Source organism: Zea mays, chromosome 1 (genome assembly GCF_902167145.1).
Source record: "Zea mays cultivar B73 chromosome 1, Zm-B73-REFERENCE-NAM-5.0, whole genome shotgun sequence".
NCBI classification, from domain to species: domain Eukaryota; kingdom Viridiplantae; phylum Streptophyta; class Magnoliopsida; order Poales; family Poaceae; genus Zea; species Zea mays.
Genome location: NC_050096.1, coordinates 61,807,799 through 61,827,568, shown reverse-complemented (window position 1 = coordinate 61,827,568; position 19,770 = coordinate 61,807,799).

The following is a 19,770-nucleotide window of genomic DNA, read 5'->3' as shown; positions in this document are numbered from 1 at the left end:
TTTGAACTAAAATTTATTTAGAGTTCTATTATTTTATGAAGAAATATTTAGATCATGGTCTATTACCACCCTACCCACATCACACACTTCACACAAGCTTTCTAGAGAAGCCCTGACTTGGATTTGGCATGATTCTTGCATGCAAGATGGCATTATGCATGTTAACAAAATGGTAAGATCTACATTATTATTCATTTATTATGTCACGATGCTAATCAAAGTTGAGCAGATATTACAGTTGATTTAGTTGTTTTAAAAACATTATATATATATATATATATATAAATTTCTAACATGAAGATTTTTTTAAGTCACCCAACTTATCCTTCTATATTAATTTGAAATCGAATAATTCGATTTTACAACGTCTGCATATCACACCACATCCTTGTCAAAGTTTCGGATTTTTGGGGCTCATCTAGTAAGTGCATTTGAGTGGTGAAAGACTGAAAGAGAGCAGCTGAAATTGTTTCTCCTAAAAAATTGTAACATATGGTCCGTTTTGAAATTAAATCATTTAAAACCATGAAATTTGGCCTTGCATAAGTCCTTAAAATGGTTTGTTTACACCAAATCTTCGACCTGGTCACCACAACCACACAAGGAAAGGGCTTGCTAAAATCCTCAACCAAGCCAGACCCAAAACAACTTGCCCGATCACTTGACCATGGCGGACCCAACCTAATTCCCTGACCAAATCACCTAGACTAGGTTGATCCCGAGCAAACACACCCAGAAGTTTTTACAAAGCAGGCTCCTATCGATCAAGCTATCTTAGGCAGAAATCCCGGTGCCTTCTACGTCCGATGACTTCCACGTCGACTAGCTATTGTAAGCTAGTCGTTGTCGACCGTTGACACTTAAGTATCTGATGAGTTATACCTAACTCGGGTTGCATTTTGCAACCTCTATGAGTGCCATATCTGGTGTATCATCGGATATGTCCGATGTGTTGTAGATGTCCGTGTACGCGTTGTAGGGCTCTCTGTGTGCCCTATCCGGTGTGACCTATTCGGTGCACACCCAAACGTCTAGAGCATTATGTCTTCAACCTAATCTTCAGTATAGACACCACAACTGTCCAGTGTGACATCCAGTGTGCCACCTAACATGTCTGGGCTCTATGTGACCTATTTTCTTCATATCTTTGTGTTTCTTCGTTTGGGATTCTAATGTGTTATGTCTTTAACTCTTGCATGATCTTGATAGGTTTTTAATGAGTCTTCTAATGTCTTGCTTAAGGTGTTGATCTCCTTGGCAAAAGGGCTTCTAGCGTAATGGTTAAGGCTTCCGAGTAGCAACTCCATGTTCTGGGTCTGATCCTCCTCGGGGGTGAATTTTCCGACTTGGTTAAAAAAATCCCCTCGCTGTGCCTCAATCGCTCTCGGGTTACATCCTGCGTGCCACCCTCCGACTGGGTTGTTGCAGAGTGGGCGGTGACGACCCGCTAGTGATGGGGGCAGGGTTTATGGGTTTTCTTGACTGAGACCATGTTTCAGAGGATGGGCCATTGCAGAATGGGCGGTGACGACTCGCTAGTGATGGGGGGGGGGCAGGGTTCGGGGATTTTCTCGACCGGGGCCATGTTTCGGTCTCTTCTTAATATAATACCGGGAGGGCGGTCTTTCCCTCCCGACCGAGTTTTGTTGATCTCCTTGATCACCTCTTTGCCTTCGTCCAAGTCCACATTGCATGCTTTGAACTATAAACATAAACACTAGCAAGCATCATTAGTTTAAATGGTTATGTTAATCATCAACCATCAAAATACAATAATCATATGGTTTGAGTCATTTTCCTTACAATATGCATCATACATGCTTGTCGGCGTTTCAACCCCGGGGGGTCCCTGGACCGACGAGTAAATTGTCGCCGCGTGCCCCAGCCCAGATGGGTCGGCGCGAGACGGAGCGCGAAGGGGGGAGACAGGCGGAAAAGGGGAAACCCGCGGCCTTCGTGTTTGTCCCGCGCCTAGGTCGGGTGCGCTTGCAGTAGGGGGTTACAAGCGTCCGCGAGGGAGGGAGCGAGAGGCCTGTGCGCGCGCGCCGTCCCGTCCTTCCCCGCGCGGCCAACCTTCTGTAAGAGGGCCCTGGACCTTCCTTTTATAGGCGTAAGGAGAGGATCTAGGTGTACAATGGGAGGTGTAGCAGTGTGCTAACGTGTCTAGCAGAGAAGAGCTAGTGCCCTAAGTACATGCCGTCGTGGCAGCCGGAGAGGTTTTGGCACCCGGTTCGTGTGGTGTCGTGGCCGTCGGAGGAGCGCTGGAGCCTGGCGGAAGGACAACTGTTGGGGCTGTCGAGTCCTTGCTGACGTCTCCTTGCTTCCGTAAGGGGGCCGAGAGCCGCCGTTGTCATGGAGCATGCGGGGCGCCATCATTACTTGTTTACCGGGGCGAGCCAGATGGGACGCCGGTCTTGTTCCCCGTAGCCTGAGTTAGCTTGGGGTAGGGTAATGATGGCGCCTCCTGTGACGTGGTCGGTCCGAGCCCTGGGTTGGGCGAGGTGGAGGCTCCTCCGAGGTCGAGGTCGAGTCTATCTTCCGAGGCCGAGGTCGAGTCCGAGCCCCTGGGTCGGGCGAGGCGGAGACCGTCGGCTGAGGCCAGGGCTGAGTCCGAGCCCTAGGGTCGGGCGAGGCGGAGTTTGTCGTCTTCCGGGGCCTAGCCCGAGTCCGAGCCCTGGGGTCGGGCGAGGCGGAGTTCGTCGTCTTCCGGGGCTGAGCCCGAGTCCGAGCCCTGGGGTCGGGCGAGGCGGAGTTCGTCGTCTTCCGGGGCTGAGCCCGAGTCCGAGCTCTGTGGTCAGGCGATGCGGAGTTCGTCATCTTCCGGGGCTGAGCCCGAGTCCGAGCCCTGGGGTCGGGCGATGCGGAGTTCGTCGTCTTCCGGGGCTGAGCCCGAGTCCGAGCCCCGGGGTCGGGCGATGCCGAGTTCGTCGTCTTCCGGGGCTGAGCCCGAGTCCGAGCCCTAGGGTCGGGCGATGCGGAGTTCCCTATGGCGCCTGAGGCCGGACTTGGCTGCTGTCAGCCTCACTCTGTCGAGTGGCACAATAGTCGGAGCGGCGCAGGCGGCGCTGTCCTCTTGTCAGGCCAGCCAGTGGAGCGGCGAAGTGACTGCGGTCACTTCGGCTCTGTCGACTGAAGGGCGCGCGTCAGGATAAGGTGTCAGACCGCCTTTGCATTAAATGCTCCTGCGATACGGTCGGTCGGCGTGGCGACTTGGCCAAGGTTGCTTCTTGGCGAAGACTGGGCCTCGGGCGAGCCGAAGGTGTGTCCGTTGCTGGAGGGGGTCCTCGAGCGAGACGTAAATCCTCCGGGGTCGGCTGCCCTTGCCCGAGGCTGGGCTCGGGCGAGGCGAGATTAGAGATGTCCAAACGGGCGGGCCGTGCCGGCCCGGCACGGGCCCGCCTTCGGCCCGACACGTTCTGGCCCGGCACGTTTCGGCCCGTTAGGTTGACGGGCCGTGCTGGGCTGGGCCACCGTGCCACACCCCAGGCCCAAGCACGGCCCGCACATAGACGTGCCGTGCCGGGCCGGCCCGCAGCCCGTTAAGGCCCGCCGTGCTTTGACCGGGTGGGAAGAAAAATAAGTAAAAAAAGACTAAAAAATAAGCTTTGCTAGGATTTGAACCTTGGTTGGAGGGTTTAAAATGCTTAGCTACACCACTCTAGCCAACTAAACCAAACTTATTTTGTGTCTAAACTATTAAAGTTGCTTCTAATATACAAATAAATGCACTGAAAAATAAAATAAAAAAACCGGGCCGTGCTCGGGCCGGCACGGCGTGCCACGGCAGCGGCCCAAGCCCGGCCCGACTAACGGACCGTGCCGGCCCGGGCCCGTCAACCACCAGGTCGTGCCGTGTTCGTGACGGGCCAAAATCGTGTCGTGCCACGGGCCGCCCGACGGGCACGGCCCATTTGGACATCTCTAGGCGAGATCGTGTCCCTTGAGTGGACCGAGCCTTGACTTAATCGCACCCATCAGGCCTTTGCAGCTTTGTGCTGATGGGGGTTACCAGCTGAGATTAGGAGTCTTGAAGGTACCCCTAATTATGGTCCCCAACAGTAGCCCCCGAGCCTCGAAGGGAGTGTTAATACTCGCTTGGAGGCTTTTGTCGCACTTTTTTGCAAGGGGACCGGCCTTTCTCGGTTGCATTTTGTTTCGGTGGGTGCGCGCGAGCGCACCCGCCGGGTGTAGCCCCCGAGGCCTCGGAGGAGTGGTTTGACTCCTTCGAGGTCTTAATGCGTTTCGCAATGCTTCGGTCGTTCTGGTTGTTCCCTCATGCGAGCTGGCCGTAGCCCGGGTGCACGGTCGGGTCCCAAGTTCTCGGGCTGGTATGTTGACGCTGTCAACGGTTTGGCCGGAGCCGGGTTTGCGAGAGCAGCCCCCGAGCCTCCGCATAGAGCGAGAGGACGGTCAAGGATAGACTCGACTTTTTTACATACGCCCCTGCGTCTCCTTTCCGCAAGGAGGAGGGGGGAAAGCGCCATGTTGCCCTTGGAGGGCGCCGAACATGGTGTCTCCAGTGAGCTGCTAACGGGTAATCCGAGTGGACGCCCGTGCCCCATTTGTTAGGGGTCGGCTAGAGGCCCGGAGGCGCGCTCCAAAAGTACCTGCGGGTGATTTGCCGGACCCGGTCCCCTTTTGACGGGGTCCGAGGGCTCGATGCCTCCCTCTGATGGGATTCCGTTACAAGATCGTTCCCGCTGGTCTCGGAAATGTCCTAGGGTACCTCGGGAGCGTAGCCCGAGCCTTGGTTATGTATCGAACGTACCCAGGGTCATCCCTCGCTCTGCGTCTGAGGCGGCTGTGAACCCTTCGAGGGCCAGCCTACGAACCCCTGATCAGTAGTGGGCGCGGAGCCCGAGTGGCCTGAGGCGGCCGTTGAACCCTTCCGAGGGGCCGGCCTTCGAACCTCTGACCAGTAGTGGGCGCGGAGCCCGAGCGCTCTGAGGCGGCTGTTGAACTCCTCCGAGGGGCCAGCCTTCGAACCTCTGATCAGTAGGGGGGCTCGGGGCCCGTTTCCTTCACGGAGAAGGATCCCTTTTGGGGTATCCCCTTTCCCGGTCCCTGTTGTAAGAGAGAGAAAGAGGAAAAGGAAAATGATACGAAATCGAATGACGTGGCACACCTTTTTTGACGCGGTCATTATGGCGAAGGCAAAACGTCGCCCGCTTCTCCTGCCAAAGGTGCCGCCTGTCCCGCCGCAGAGTTAATGCGATGGGACGAGTGGTTCGCGGGGCAGCCGTTGTGCGTGCACGAGTCGTTCGAGGAACGGGACACGAGCGCGCCGTCTTCACGCCGTGGGAGAGGGCTCTCCCGCTGTCCCAGGAGGGGACGTGAGCTTGGCTGACGACTTGACCGCTGCTTTCGCTCGCCTGCCGCCGCCATTACTGCCGGCCCATTTCTGGCCGCATCGACCGTCGCGCCTTCTCCCGCAGCTGACTGGCCCGTGACCGATGTGCCTGGTTGGCACTGTTGGGTCATGCGCAGGGTTGCCTCGAGTTGCGGTACCGGTTCCGCAGTCGAGGAGGCGCGGTAGTGGCGCGAGTGGCGGTGTAGTTTCTTGCACGTAGCAACCGGCGCGCCGGTTATATGACGTGTGGGCCTGGGCCTCCATGCTGGACGCGTCGAAGTCGAAAGGGTGCGCCCCTTCAGTGCGGTTGCATGTCGCCTGCATGGCGGTCCGCCCTTTCACCCGCTGGTCCGGGCGAAAGTGGAGGATTGCTCGTATCCGCTGGGCAGTTGCGCGTACCGCGCGCGCGGTGGTTTGACTTCTTCTGCCCCTGGCCAGCTTGCATGACGCGTGGGACCCAACCCCTGTGTCGTAGGGGGAGGACCTTGGAGCGTGTTGGAGAAGACTTAGCCCGCGATGGCTGAGGACGCAAGTGGGGAGAGTTGCCTTTAAAAGGAGGGTGACTCCCTTGAAAGGCAACCATGTCTTCGCGCTCCCCTTATGCATCACGTCTTTCCACCTTCCGAGCCCCCGGATGGGGGACACTCGCAGTCTTTCCGCCTTGTCGCCGGAGGAACGCAACTTCGCGGAAGTTGGTACCTTTCAGCCATCGTTCGGCTTCAAGGATTTTCATCAGGCAGCCCGGCCGCATCCCCTCGCCAGTGGTCACCCAAGACGGTGACCTCCAGTTTGATGGTGGGGAGAAGCGAGCCGGGCTGCGATCTTGGTCCCGCCCTCAACTTTAAGGATCTTCATCATCCTGGCTGGGGCGGGGGCCGGGCTGAGCCGGAGCTCTGCCTCCTGCGCGGGTCCGCGGGTCACCTTCTCCCTCAGCATTCGAGGGAGAGGGCGCTCACCGGCCTAGCGGGAGGGTCGGACTTCGACAACGCGGGGCTGGTCGACGGCGAGCGTCGTCAGCTTCAGCGCGTTGGGCTCGCTGGCTCAGCTGGCTCTAGCTCGGCTCCCGGTGCCTCCTCCTGCCGCAAGAGCGGTCGTCGTGCCGCGTGCACCGGAGGACCGCCCAAGACGTCGCGCGCTGCTAGGGCGGCGTTCGTGTTCTGGGGCTGTCCTGCCTTTGCCCCGGTACGACGCATCCACGCGGAGGTCAGTGCTCCACTCGTCCGGGAGAATCCGAGTGGGGATCTGCCGGTGGGCAGATGGCTTCCGTCGTCGGCGCTGAGGTGGTGGCGGCTGAAGAAGTCCTCGTCGCCGACGGGATCACCGCCACCATCCACGCTCCGGGCCTCCGGCTCTTTGGCTTTGATAGCTTGTCCTCGCCCCTCGAGCGGAGACGTGGGCGAGGGCATTGTTGCAGCAGCGTCCGCCCTGAGGCCATCGGCTCGGTCATCCTAGGCTGCTTACGTGTACTCCGTCGTTTTCAGGATCCCACTTTCGAAGTAGTCGAAAAGCACGAAAGACATTCTGGCAGAAAAGATCTTTTTTTGAGGAAAATTTTGACGCAGAGGGGGTTCCCCCCTTCTAGCCCCCGAGGGAGGGTCGGGCTTTGCCGAGGCAAGGCTGACCCTTCCTTGATGGTTAGACTTCGTGTGTGAACGAGGTGTATGAATGACTTGAAAGCATCTTAAGGGTAGAAGCGACGTAGTTGTCGGATGTTCCAAGCGTTGCTGTAGACCTCGCCTTGACTGTTGGCCAGCTTGTACGTCCCGGGCTTCAGAACTTTGGCGATGACGAACGACCCTTCCCAGGGAGGCGTGAGCTTGTGCCGCCCTCGGGCGTCTTGTCGCAGCCGAAGCACCAAGTCGCCCACCTGGAGGTCTCAGGACCGAACCCCTCGGGCGTGGTAGCGTCGCAGGGACTGCTGATACCGCGTCGATAGCAAGGCCATGTCCCGAGCCTCTTCTAGCTGGTCCAGTGAGTCTTCTCGGTTAGCTCGATTGCTTTGGTCGTCGTAGGCCCTCGTCCTTGGGGAACCGTATTCTAAGTCTATGGGCAAGATGGCCTCGGCCCCATAGACTAGAAAGAACGGTGTGAAGCCCGTGGCTCGGCTCGGTGTTGTCCTCAGACTCCAGACCACCGAGGGGAGCTCCTTCATCCATCGCTTGCCGAACTTGTTGAGGTCGTTGTAGATCCGCGGCTTGAGTCCTTGCAGGATCATGCCGTTGGCACGCTCTACTTGCCCATTCGTCATGGGGTGAGCCACGGCGGCCCAGTCCACCCGGATGTGGTGATCCTCGCAGAAGTCCAGGAACTTTCTGCCGGTGAACTGGGTGCCGTTGTCGGTGATGATGGAGTTCGGGACCCCAAAGCGATGGATGATGTTGGTGAGGAACGCCACCGCCTGTTCAGACCTGATGCTGTTTAGGGGTCAGACCTCGATCCACTTGGAGAATTTGTCGATGGCGACCAGTAGGTGCGTGTAGCCCCCGGGTGCCTTCTACAAGGGGCCGACGAGGTCCAGACCCCACACAGCAAACGGCCAGGTGATGGGTATCGTCTGCAGAGCCTGAGTGGGCAAGTGTGTCTGCCTCGCGTAGAATTGACACCCTTTGTAGGTGCGGACAATTCTAGTGGCGTCGGCCACCGCGGTCGGCCAGTAGAAACCTTGTCGGAAGGCGTTTCCAACAAGGGCTCGAGGTGCTGCGTGATGACCGCAAGCCCCCGAGTGTATTTCTTGTAAGAGCTCCTGGCCTTCAGCGATGGATATGCATCGCTGGAGGATGCCTGAGGGGCTGCGGTGGTAGAGCTCCTTCCCGTCCCCCAGCAAGACGAACGACTTGGCGCGCCGCGCCAACCGCCGAGCTTCGGCTCGGTCGAGGGGTAGCTCTCCTCGGTGGAGATATTGCAGGTACGGGGTATGCCAGTTTCGATTAGGCGTGACCCCGCTCCGCTCCTCCTCGACGCGCAGTGCCTCACCTTCGGGGGCCGAGGGTGCCTCGGGCCGAGCCAAGGGTGCCTCGGGCCGAGCCGAGGGTGCCTCGGGCTGGGCCGATGGTGCCTCGGGCTGGGCCGAGGCCTTCTCGGGCTTGGGCGTGTCGTCGGTCTTGACGGAGGGTTGATGCAGGTCTCGGGAGAAGACGTCCGGGGGAACCGTTGTCCGCCCCGAGGCTATCTTGGCCAGCTCGTCCGTTGTCTCGTTGTAGCGTCGGGCGATGTGGTTGAGCTCGAGCCCGTAGAACTTGTCCTCCAGGCGCCGAACCTCATCGCAGTAGGCTTCCATCTTCGGGTCACGGTAGTGGGAGTTCTTCATGACTTGGTCAATGACGAGCTGCGAGTCACCGCGAGCGTCGAGGCGTCGGACCCCTAGCTCGATGGCGATGTGCAACCCGTTGACCAGAGCCTCATACTCGGCCACATTGTTGGACGCCGGGAAGTGGAGGCATAGCACGTAGCGTAGGTGCTTCCCGAGGGGCGAGATGAAGAGCAGGCCCGCGTCTGCCCCTGTCTTCATCAGTGACCCGTCGAAAAACATGGTCCAGAGTTCCGATTGGATCGAAGCTGTTGGGAGCTGGGTATCGACCCACTCAGCCACAAAGTTCGCCAAGACTTGGGACTTGATGGCCTTCCGAGGGGCGAACGAGATTGTCTCACCCATGATTTCCACTGCCCACTTTGCAATCCTACCCGAGGCCTCTCGGCACTGGATGATCTCCCCCAGGGGGAAAGATGATACCACAGTCACCGGATGAGACTCGAAGTAGTGTCGCAACTTCCGTCGCGTCAGGATCACCACGTACAGCAGCTTCTGAATTTGTGGGTAGCGGATCTTGGTCTCGGACAGTACCTCACTGACGAAGTAGACTGGCCCCTGGACGGGCAATGCATGTCCCTCTTCTCGTCTCTCAACCACGATCGTGGCGCTGACCACCTGAGTGGTAGCGGCGACGTAGATCAAGAGGGCTTCTCCGGCCGCGGGGGGCACCAAGATGGGCGCGTTCGTGAGGAGCGCCTTCAGGTTCCCGAGGGCCTCCTCGGCCTCAGGGGTCCAAGTGAAGCACTCGGCCTTCCTTAAGAGGCGGTACAGAGGCAGGCCTCTTTCGCCGAGGCGTGAGATGAAACGGCTCAGAGCCGCAAGGCATCCCGTGACCCTCTGTATGCCTTTTAAGTCCTTGATGGGCCCCATGTTGGTGATGGCCGCGATTTTTTCCGTGTTGGCCTCGATGCCCCGCTCGGAGACGATGAACCCCAAGAGCATGCCTCGGGGGACCCCGAAAACACACTTCTCGGGATTGAGCTTTACGCCTTTCGCCTTGAGACACCGGAATGTCGCTTCAAGGTCGGAGGCTTTCCTCGTCTTGACTACGATGTCATCGACGTAGGCCTCGACCGTTCGACCAATGTGTTTGCCGAACACGTGGTTCATGCACCTTTGGTATGTCGCACCCGCATTCCTCAAACCGAACGACATGGTAACATAGCAGTACATGCCGAAAGGTGTGATGAAAGAAGTCGCGAGCTGGTCGGACTCTTTCATCCTGATTTGGTGATACCCTGAGTAGGCATCAAGGAAAGACAGGGTTTCGCACCCAGCAGTGGAATCCACGATTTGATCGATGCGAGGCAGAGGGTAGGGAACTTTTGGACATGCTTTGTTTAGACCAGTGTAGTCTACACACATCCGCCATTTCCCTCCTTTCTTTCTCACAAGCACAGGGTTGGCAAGCCACTCGGGATGGAATACCTCTTTGATGAACCCTGCCGCCATTAGCTTGTGGATCTCCTCGCCTATGGCTCTGCGCTTTTCTTCGTCGAATCGGCGCAGAGGCTGCTTCACGGGTCGGGCTCCAGCTCGGATATCCAGCAAGTGCTCGGCGACATCCCTCGGTATGCCGGGCATGTCTGAGGGACTCCACGCGAAAATGTCGGCGTTTGCGCGGAGAAAGTCGACGAGCACTGCTTCCTATTTGGGATCGAGCTCGGAGCCGATCCGGATCTGCTTGGAGGCGTCGTTGCTGGGGTCGAGAGGGACGGACTTAACCGTCTCCGTTGGCTCAAAGTTGCCGGCATGGCGCTTCACGTCTGGCGCCTCCTTGGAGAGGCTCTCCAGGTCGGCGATGAGGGCCTCGGGTTCGGCGAGGGCCTCGACGTACTCCACGCACTCCACATCGCATTCGTACGCGTGTCGGTACGTGGGGCCGACGGTGATGACCCGTTGGGGCTCGGCATCTTGAGCTTGAGGTAGGTGTAGTTGGGGACGACCATGAACTTGGCGTAGCATGGCCTCCCCAACACCGCGTGGTAGGTTCCTCGGAACCCAACCACCTCGAACATGAGGGTTTCCCTTCGGAAGTTGGATGGTGTCCCAAAGCAGACGGGTAGATCGAGTTGTCCGAGGGGCTGGACGCGCTTCCCGGGGATGATCCCGTGAAAAGGCGCAGCGCCTGCTCGGACCGAGGACAGATCGATCCGCAGGAGCCCGAGGGTCTCGGCGTGGATAATGTTGAGGCTGCTGCCTCCGTCCATGAGGACCTTGGTGAGCCTGACGTTGCCGATGACGGGGTCGACAACGAGCGGGTATTTCCCTGGGCTCGGCACGCGGTCGGGATGGTCTCCCTGGTCGAAGGTGATGGGCTTGTCGGACCAGTCTAGGTAGACTGGCGCCGCCACCTTTACCGAGCAGACCTCCCGACACTCTTGCTTGCGGTGCCGAGCCGAGGTGTTCGCCACTTGCCCACCGTAGATCATGAAGCAGTCGTGGACCTCGGGGAACTCTCCTGCCTTGTGATCCTCCTTCTTATCGTCGTCGCGGGCCCTGCCACCTTCCGCAGGTGGCCCGGCCTTGTGAAAGTGGCGCCGAAGCATGGCGCACTCCTCAAGGGTGTGCTTGACGGGCTCCTGATGATAGGGGCATGGCTCCTTGAGCATCTTGTCGAAGAGATTGGCACCTCCGGGAGGTTTCCGAGGGTTCTTGTACTCAGCAGCGGCGACAAGGTCCGCATCGGCGGCGTCGCGTTTCGCTTGCGACTTCTTCTTGCCTTTCTTCTTGGTGCCGCGCTGAGTTGACGCCTCGGGGACATCTTCCGGTGGGCGGCCCTGGGGCTGCTTGTCCTTCCGGAAGATGGCCTCAACCGCCTCCTGGCCAGAGGCGAACTTGGTGGCGATGTCCATCAGCTTGCTCGCCCTGGTGGGGGTCTTGCGGCCCAGCTTGCTCACCAGGTCGCGGCAGGTGGTGCCGGCGAGGAACGCGCCGATGACATCCGAGTCGGTGACGTTGGGCAGCTCGGTGCGCTGTTTCGAGAATCGCCGGATGTAGTCCCGGAGAGACTCCCCCGGCTGCTGGCGGCAGCTTCGGAGATCCCAGGAGTTCCCAGGACGCACGTACGTGCCCTAGAAGTTGCCGGCGAAGGCTTGGACCAGGTCGTCCCAGTTGGAGATCAGCCCCGGAGGCAGGTGCTCCAGCCAGGCTCGAGCGGTGTTGGAGAGGAACAGGGGGAGGTTGCGGATGATGAGATTGTCATCGTCCGTTCCACCCAGGTGGCAGGCCAGTCGGTAGTCCGCGAGCCACAGTTACGGCCTCGTCTCCCCCAAGTACTTTGTGATAGTAGTCGGGGTTCGGAACCGGGTCGGGAACGGCGCCCATCGTATGGCCCGGCTGAAAGCCTGTGGACCGGGTGGTTCGGGCGAGGGACTCCGATCCTCCGCGCTGCATAGCGTCCCCCACGCCTGGGGTGGTAGCCTCGGCTCACCCTCTCGTCGAGGTGGGTTCGACGGTTGCAGTGAGGGTGTTCGTTGCCGAGGCAACCCGGGGCCGCAGGCGCTGTGTTGCGCGTGCGCCCGATGTGGACCGAGGCTTCCCGCATGAATCGGGAAGTCGCGGCGCGATGTTCCGAGGGGTACCCCTGCCTTCGGGAGGCAGAGCTTTCGGCCCGTCAGACCGCGGCATCCTCCAGGAGATTCTTGAGCTCTCCCTGGATACGCCGCCCCTCGGTGGTTGATGGCTCCGGCATCACGCAGAGAAGTATTGCCGCTGCAGCCAGGTTCTGGCCGACCCACTAGAGGCCGGTGGCGGCCTTGCCCTGGCATCGTCGGCGATGCGGTGCTGGATGCCCTGGGGTAGATGACACGCTTCTCTGGCCGGAGGTTGGCCTGCCCATTCCTGCCCGATGTCCCGGCGGAACGGCTCAAGCGTTCCTGCTCCCTCGTCGAGCCTGGCCTACATCTCGTGGATTTGCTCGAGCTGTGCGTCCTGACCCCCCGCAGGGACTGGGACCACAGGTAGCTCCCGAAGGATGTCAACGCGAGGCACAGGCCTAGGGGGATCACCGTTTTCCGGTATACCAAGATGGTTGCCTTCGCCGGGACCCCCTAGATCGACGTGGAGACATTCACGACTTGAGCCGCAGTCCTCGTCGCCGAGGCTGCGGCTACCGTCGGAACAGTCGGAAAGGCAGTAGTCACATGCGGTCATGAAGTCCCGCATGGCACCGGGGTTACCAAGTCCGGAGAAATCCCAATAGAAGTCGGGCTCGTCATCTTCCTCGGAACCCGAGGGCCCGTAGGTCGAGACGGCTGTCAGCCGGTCCCAGGGTGACCGCATACGATACTCCGGAGGGTTTGGACTCGCCTCTATGAAAGTGTCCACCGAAGCGAAGTCGCTTGGTGGGTCGAGGCTGAATCCAAAAGGCACGAGACGAGAATCGGTCGGTACCTCTTGGTCGACGGGCAGTGACGAAGTCACGTCAGGGGTAGACTGCACGATCGTCTCAGGTACGAGAGTGACGCCCAGCAAGTCCTTTGCGAGCGTGCTGGCGTCGTCCGTCCGCTTGGAGTTGGCGTGTTGCGGGGAAACGACGCTCGTCTTCGTCTTAGACGCGAGGTCGATGCCCGACGTGCCCCCCGTTGGGGCGCCGGCGCCGTCGACTCGCTCGACAGCCGACGAGGTGCCGCCTCCTGCTTGGCCTTGGTTGCCCTGCCTCCTCCTCCGTCGGCGGGGGAGGGGACGGGACAAGCCCGAATGTCGTTCTTCCGCCACGTGGGGAAGACGTTGTCGAATCCGCCGCCGGCGGGCGGGTTGTCGACCGCCATTGTCGCTGTCGCGCGGCGGAGGAAGGAGTATCATGTCGTAGCTGCCGTCGAGGGACATGAACTCAAGACTCCTGAAACGGAGCACCGTCCCGGGCTGGAAAGGTTGCTGGAGACTACCCATCTGGAGCTTGACGGGAAGCTGTTCGTCAACACGCAGCAGACCCCTACCTGGCGCGCCAACTGTCGGCGTTTTGACCCCGGGGGGTCCCTGGACCGACGAGTAAATTGTCGCCGCGTGCCCCAGCCCAGATGGGTCGGCGCGAGACGGAGCGCGAAGGGGGGAGACAGGCGGAAAAGGGGAAACCCGCGGCCTTCGTGTTTGTCCCGCGCCCAGGTCGGGTGCGCTTGCAGTAGGGGGTTACAAGCGTCCGCGAGGGAGGGAGCGAGAGGCCTGTGCGCGCGCGCCGTCCCGTCCTTCCCCGCGCGGCCAACCTTCTGTAAGAGGGCCCTGGACCTTCCTTTTATAGGCGTAAGGAGAGGATCCAGGTGTACAATGGGAGGTGTAGCAGTGTGCTAACGTGTCTAGCAGAGAAGAGCTAGTGCCCTAAGTACATGCCGTCGTGGCAGCCGGAGATGTTTTGGCACCCGGTTTGTGTGGTGTCGTGGCCGCCGGAGGAGCGCTAGAGCCTGGCGAAAGGACAACTGTCGGGGCTGTCGAGTCCTTGCTGACGTCTCCTTGCTTCCATAAGGGGGCCGAGAGCCACCGTCGTCATGGAGCATGCGGGGCGCCATCATTACTTGTTTACCGGGGCGAGCCAGATGGGACGCCGGTCTTGTTCCCCGTAGCCTGAGTTAGCTTGGGGTAGGGTAATGATGGCGCCTCCTGTGACGTGGTCGGTCCGAGCCCTGGGTTGGGCGAGGTGGAGGCTCCTCCGAGGTCGAGGTCGAGTCTGTCTTCTGAGGCCGAGGTCGAGTCCGAGCCCCTGGGTCAGGCAAGGCGGAGACCGTCGGCTGAGTCCAGGGCTGAGTCCGAGCCCTGGGGTCGGGCGAGGCGGAGTTCATCGTCTTCCGGGGCCGAGCCCGAGTCCGAGCCCTGGGGTCGGGCGAGACGGAGTTCGTCGTCTTCCGGGGCTGAGCCCGAGTCCGAGCCCTGGGGTCGGGCGAGGCGGAGTTCGTCGTCTTCCGGGGCTGAGCCCGAGTCCGAGCCCTGGGGTCAAGCGATGTGGAGTTCGTCGTCTTCCGGGGCTGAGCCCGAGTCCGAGCCCTGGGGTCGGGCGATGCGGAGTTCGTCGTCTTCCAGGGCTGAGCCCGAGTCCGAGCCCTGAGGTCGGGCGATGCGGAGTTCGTCGTCTTCCGGGGCTGAGCCCGAGTCCGAGCCTCGGGGTCGGGCGATGCCGAGTTCGTCGTCTTCCGGGGCTGAGCCCGAGTCCGAGCCCTAGGGTCGGGCGATGCGGAGTTCCCTATGGCGCCTGAGGCCGGACTTGGCTGCTGTCAGCCTCACTCTGTCGAGTGGCACAACAGTCGGAGCGGCGCAGGCGGCGCTGTCCTCTTGTCAGGCCAGCCAGTGGAGCGGCGAAGTGACTGCGGTCACTTCGGCTCTGTCGACTGAAGGGCGCGCGTCAGGATAAGGTGTCAGACCGCCTTTGCATTAAATGCTCCTGCGATACGGTCGGTCGGCGTGGCGACTTGGCCAAGGTTGCTTCTTGGCGAAGACTGGGCCTCGGGCGAGCCGAAGGTGTGTCCGTTGCTGGAGGGGGTCCTCGAGCGAGACGTAAATCCTCCGGGGTCGGCTGCCCTTGCCCGAGGCTGGGCTCGGGCGAGGCGAGATCGTGTCCCTTGAGTGGACCGAGCCTTGACTTAATCGCACCCATCAGGCCTTTGCAGCTTTGTGCTGATGGGGGTTACCAGCTGAGATTAGGAGTCTTGGGGGTACCCCTAATTATGGTCCCCGACAATGCTATTTTGACATTGTGTGCAACACCCCACAACATCTAAAGGATGTAGGGGAAGCCCTAACTCCACTCAACTTATAAATATTGGTTGTTTACGTCAAATTGAGGATTCAACTCTCCATTCACATGTTTATGGGAGATCCTACATCCATGACTCGAAAATCTATCTTATGTTTTCAATTTTCTGTAATCTTTATTTATATTGTCATCAATCACCAAAAAGGAAAGGTTGTAAGTGCAATCAAGTTCTAATTATGTGTTATGGTGACTATAATCATACAATTAGAGGACTAGTGAGATTTATCGAGTTGATGAGCAGGTTATTAAATGAAAAGTGAATAATACACATGATGATGGAGCCCACAATTACAAAAGGACGTGGCAATCGACTCAATGGTGTTTAAATTCATTTTATATTTCAAATTTGAGTACAAAAAAAGTCGCAACATTAAGAGGGATACAATATGCAAGTTTCAATGTGCAACCATGTACTTCAAATGTCCACCACAATATATCCTCAAAGTCTAGCCATACTAGCAAGTATCTCATTTTTCTGTCTCTTGGTGGCTTAGCTTAAGCGGATTTGCCACTCTTGGAGCGTCACTGTCGCTCTCCAACAATGTCATGATTTAAAATTGACTATTGGGTAGGAAAAATGTATATCTACTTCTGTGTCCCTCCAATGGTAACCCATGTGATCAGACCTCATTGTGCTCAACCAAAAAGCTCTCTCCCTATCTCTCACTCCATTGTAGCACCTCAAGCTTCTCCCAACCTTTTCAATTTAATTCTTTGAGAGATTGAGCCTCTAAACTATGCTAGAGAGTTCACTAGCCTATTCTTCAACTCCAATATCACTTGGTTTGCAAAGTAGAACCTATTAGAGCCTTATATTGTAACTAGCTGAATGCCCGTGCGTTGCAACGGGAATATATAATACCAGTATACTACGATAACTTATATACAAAATGTGTGTTATATCGTTATGAGAAAATGTTTCATAACCAATTTGTGATTCTGGCCATACATAAATTTTGTTATTTATAATCTATCTGTTTCACCACTACATTGCAACCATCAGTATCATGCAGACTTCGATATATGTTACGATTTGCATGGTCTCATCATTGGAGAGCACGTTCCACACATACCGGAAGAAATTTTCTCGTACATTGTTAGTCATCAGACACGTACCACCATACGCTTTTGCTTAAACAAAAAGGCAAGTGTGTGTTTGTGAAGAGAATTAAAGGCAAGTCGACACAAAAGCTACCCCAACGGTGGCGAGGATGACGAACTGGTCATTGTTGTCGGTCCTCTCCTGCGTCACCTCTGGTGCCAAGATGACGCCACAGTCCTCGATATAATAGTCGTCGAACGCGCGCGACATACCGAGTACTGATGACTCTTGGCTGTGCTGTAAAACGAAGTGCACCCCGGACTCATCAGCAAGGTAGTACCCCTGGTCGTTGCACCACCGGATGCGCTACTCCTATACATACATCGTGTTCGAGGATACTCATACAACGTCAGCAACGACTATTGTCTCAGTGCACAAGAATTCATGGCTAGTCAGTAGCGACTTACGTGGCAGGTTGGGCTTCAGGTGGACGATGAGCTGAACGACGTGATGGCGTCGTCGTCGAATACGGTGCCCAGAACAACCCGAGAGTCACCGACGTTGGTGACGACCATGAGGTCCCCCTGCTTGACGATGGACAACGTGGAGCAGCCGCTCTGCACCGCGTCCAAGCGGCGGCTGCGCCGGAGCTTGTCGTACATAGCGGCACATGCGACCACGTAGGACTGTTTCTAGAGGTAGAACTGGCAGTCGCCAAGTTTCTTCTTGTCGTCGATGAGCGACCCTAACGCGAGTGCCTCCTGCTAGTGGTGTTTGTTCGGGGTTTTCAAGTAAGAAACATGAATTCATGTTTGGCGTTGGTTTATAAAAATGACTCATAAGTCAGATCCATGGAAAAAATATTACGAAGAATAAATGTCACGCATGCAAAAAAAGAATTTAAGTTGAAAACATTATTCAAACAAAAGAAATTGCATGCAAGACTCTTCTTTAAATACTACTCCCTTCATCCAAAAATATAATTCAAGAATCTCGGTGATACTTATCTACTACTACACATTGTGCAAGGGTAGCAGGTGGGCTTGTGGAGAGATGTAGTAGATGTGTTTTCTGTTATATATATATAGACATAAACACATATGTGGTGTAGTGGTAGCTACCGCTAGCATTTGCTTGAGAGGTTGTGGGTTCAAATCCCTTTGGGGTCATGTGTATTTTTTTTAATTTTAGCTAGGCGTCGGCTGTATGGGGGAATGAGGAATGGGCTTTGCGGGGAGGGGGAATGAGAATGATAGATATAGGGCCTATTTGGTTCGGCTTTTTTCTGACCAGCTTTTTTGAAAAGCTGGCTGTGGGGAAAAGCTGGCTGTTGGGAAAAGCTGGTGGTTAGAATTTAGGTGTTTGGTTCGCCAGCTGTGCAGAAAAGCTGTTCGTGAGAATCTACGTGTTTGGATAATCAGATTCTCATATTGCAGATTCTGTTCGAACAAACGATAAAATTAAACCCAGAACGAACAAAAGGTCATTACACAATAATTAGTGGAGTTGATTACATCATAAGTACCGTTACATTGACATACTTAACTACGACACTAATGCATTAGCAATTGCATCTCGAAAAGCACTCATGTCTAACTCATCAGATGTGCTACTACTACTCTCACCTAAAGGTACATCTTGACTGAGGCTAGGTCCTAGTTCATCAAAGTCTCTATCGTGTAGAGCACTCTCTCTAATGAAGTTATGCAATGTCATACAAGCAATAATTATCTTGGATTGTTTGGTAAGCGAAAAAGAAGGGAGACTTAATAGAACTCTCCACTTTATTTCCCAAACGATCGCTCTATAACATTGCGTAGCGAAGAGTGTGCATAGTTGAATACTTCTTTGCTCCCAATAGGTTGCCTCGCATTTTGCCATTCAGAAATGTGGTACTTCTGACCCTTATAAGGCGCAAGGTAGCCCTTTCTATTTGGATAGCCTGAATCGACAAGATAGTATTTACCTGCACAAACATGAAATACAAAAGTAAAATACATAAGACATTAATTAATAGCATATGACAAAAAAAGTACAACATATTTATATACCTTCTGGTGGCTGCGGGAACCTGTCCGCATAAGTTATCAAAGTATCTTGTAATACTCTAGTGTCATGTACGGATCCTGGCCATCCTGTGACAACAAATGTGAACCTCATATCGAAGTCACAAACGGTCATTACATTCTGCGATGCGTAACTGTGCCGTCCAATATATTTGGCTAGCTCCGAGGCCGGGACTGCCGCTGGAAAGTGACTACCATCAATTGCTCCTATGCAATCCTTGAAGTGTGGCCAAAATCTCGCCTCTCGCAAACGAGGATGAATCTCGATGAAATTTGGGTCTTTGGGCTTGATTATGTCAGATGACATCTTATACAGTGCATTAAGGACTTCACTATACTTGCGACTAATTGTTTCCAAGGAGTGACCAAACTTATTCCTTATCTGCCTAAATGACTGTGGACCCCCACATGCCCACAAGAAAATGCCAAGAGCTTCCATAGTACTGACACCCCGGCTTGGAAGCAGACCATAATTGTCCACCAATGTGTCATGCAATCGTCTAAAAACAGTTCGTCGCATGCGAAACAAATCGAAGTAGTCGTTACTATTCTCCAACGTTCTCTCCACCCATTGAATACCAGTTTCAACCAATGTTCTTCTAGAAACCTGACTCAAACTCCTGCCCCAAATGTCAACAACATATATTGCAACAAGGAATTCGGCATCTGTGTCATCCATTTCATGATCATATGTGTGTGCAGCAGGGTCACACATCTGCATGCACACAAACAACAGCCACATATTCATATGTAACCACAGTTTATAAGTCACATATTAATGTACAACCACATTTTACAAGCCACATATATTCATGTTTCAAAGGAGACAGAAAGTTCACAGATTCACATTGTTCACAAGCTGACAACTCTGATTATTGAAATACAAGTTCAACTCGAATATCTCGAAAAATGTTTGAAAGGGAAAATGATGCGTACGACAAGTTTATGTTCTAAGACGACAATCCTCATAACAAAGAAACGACATGACTCATAAAACAGACAGAAACAACCATAATACTGAACATAAGCCTCTGTTGTCGGACGACCAGCATCTAAGTGCACTTTTTAAGATCTATCTCGTAAGCTTTGCGAAGCCAAGCGATCCTTCCTTCTTTTGTCTGCAGTGTTGCAAATACATCTCTATACTTTTTCTCAATCAATAGATGAGTGGCAATCAAATGTAGTTTGCTGCCTTCTGGTGATCCATCATCGATAATTTGTTGCAACTGCGCCTTAACCTCAACTCGAACTGGGTCATTG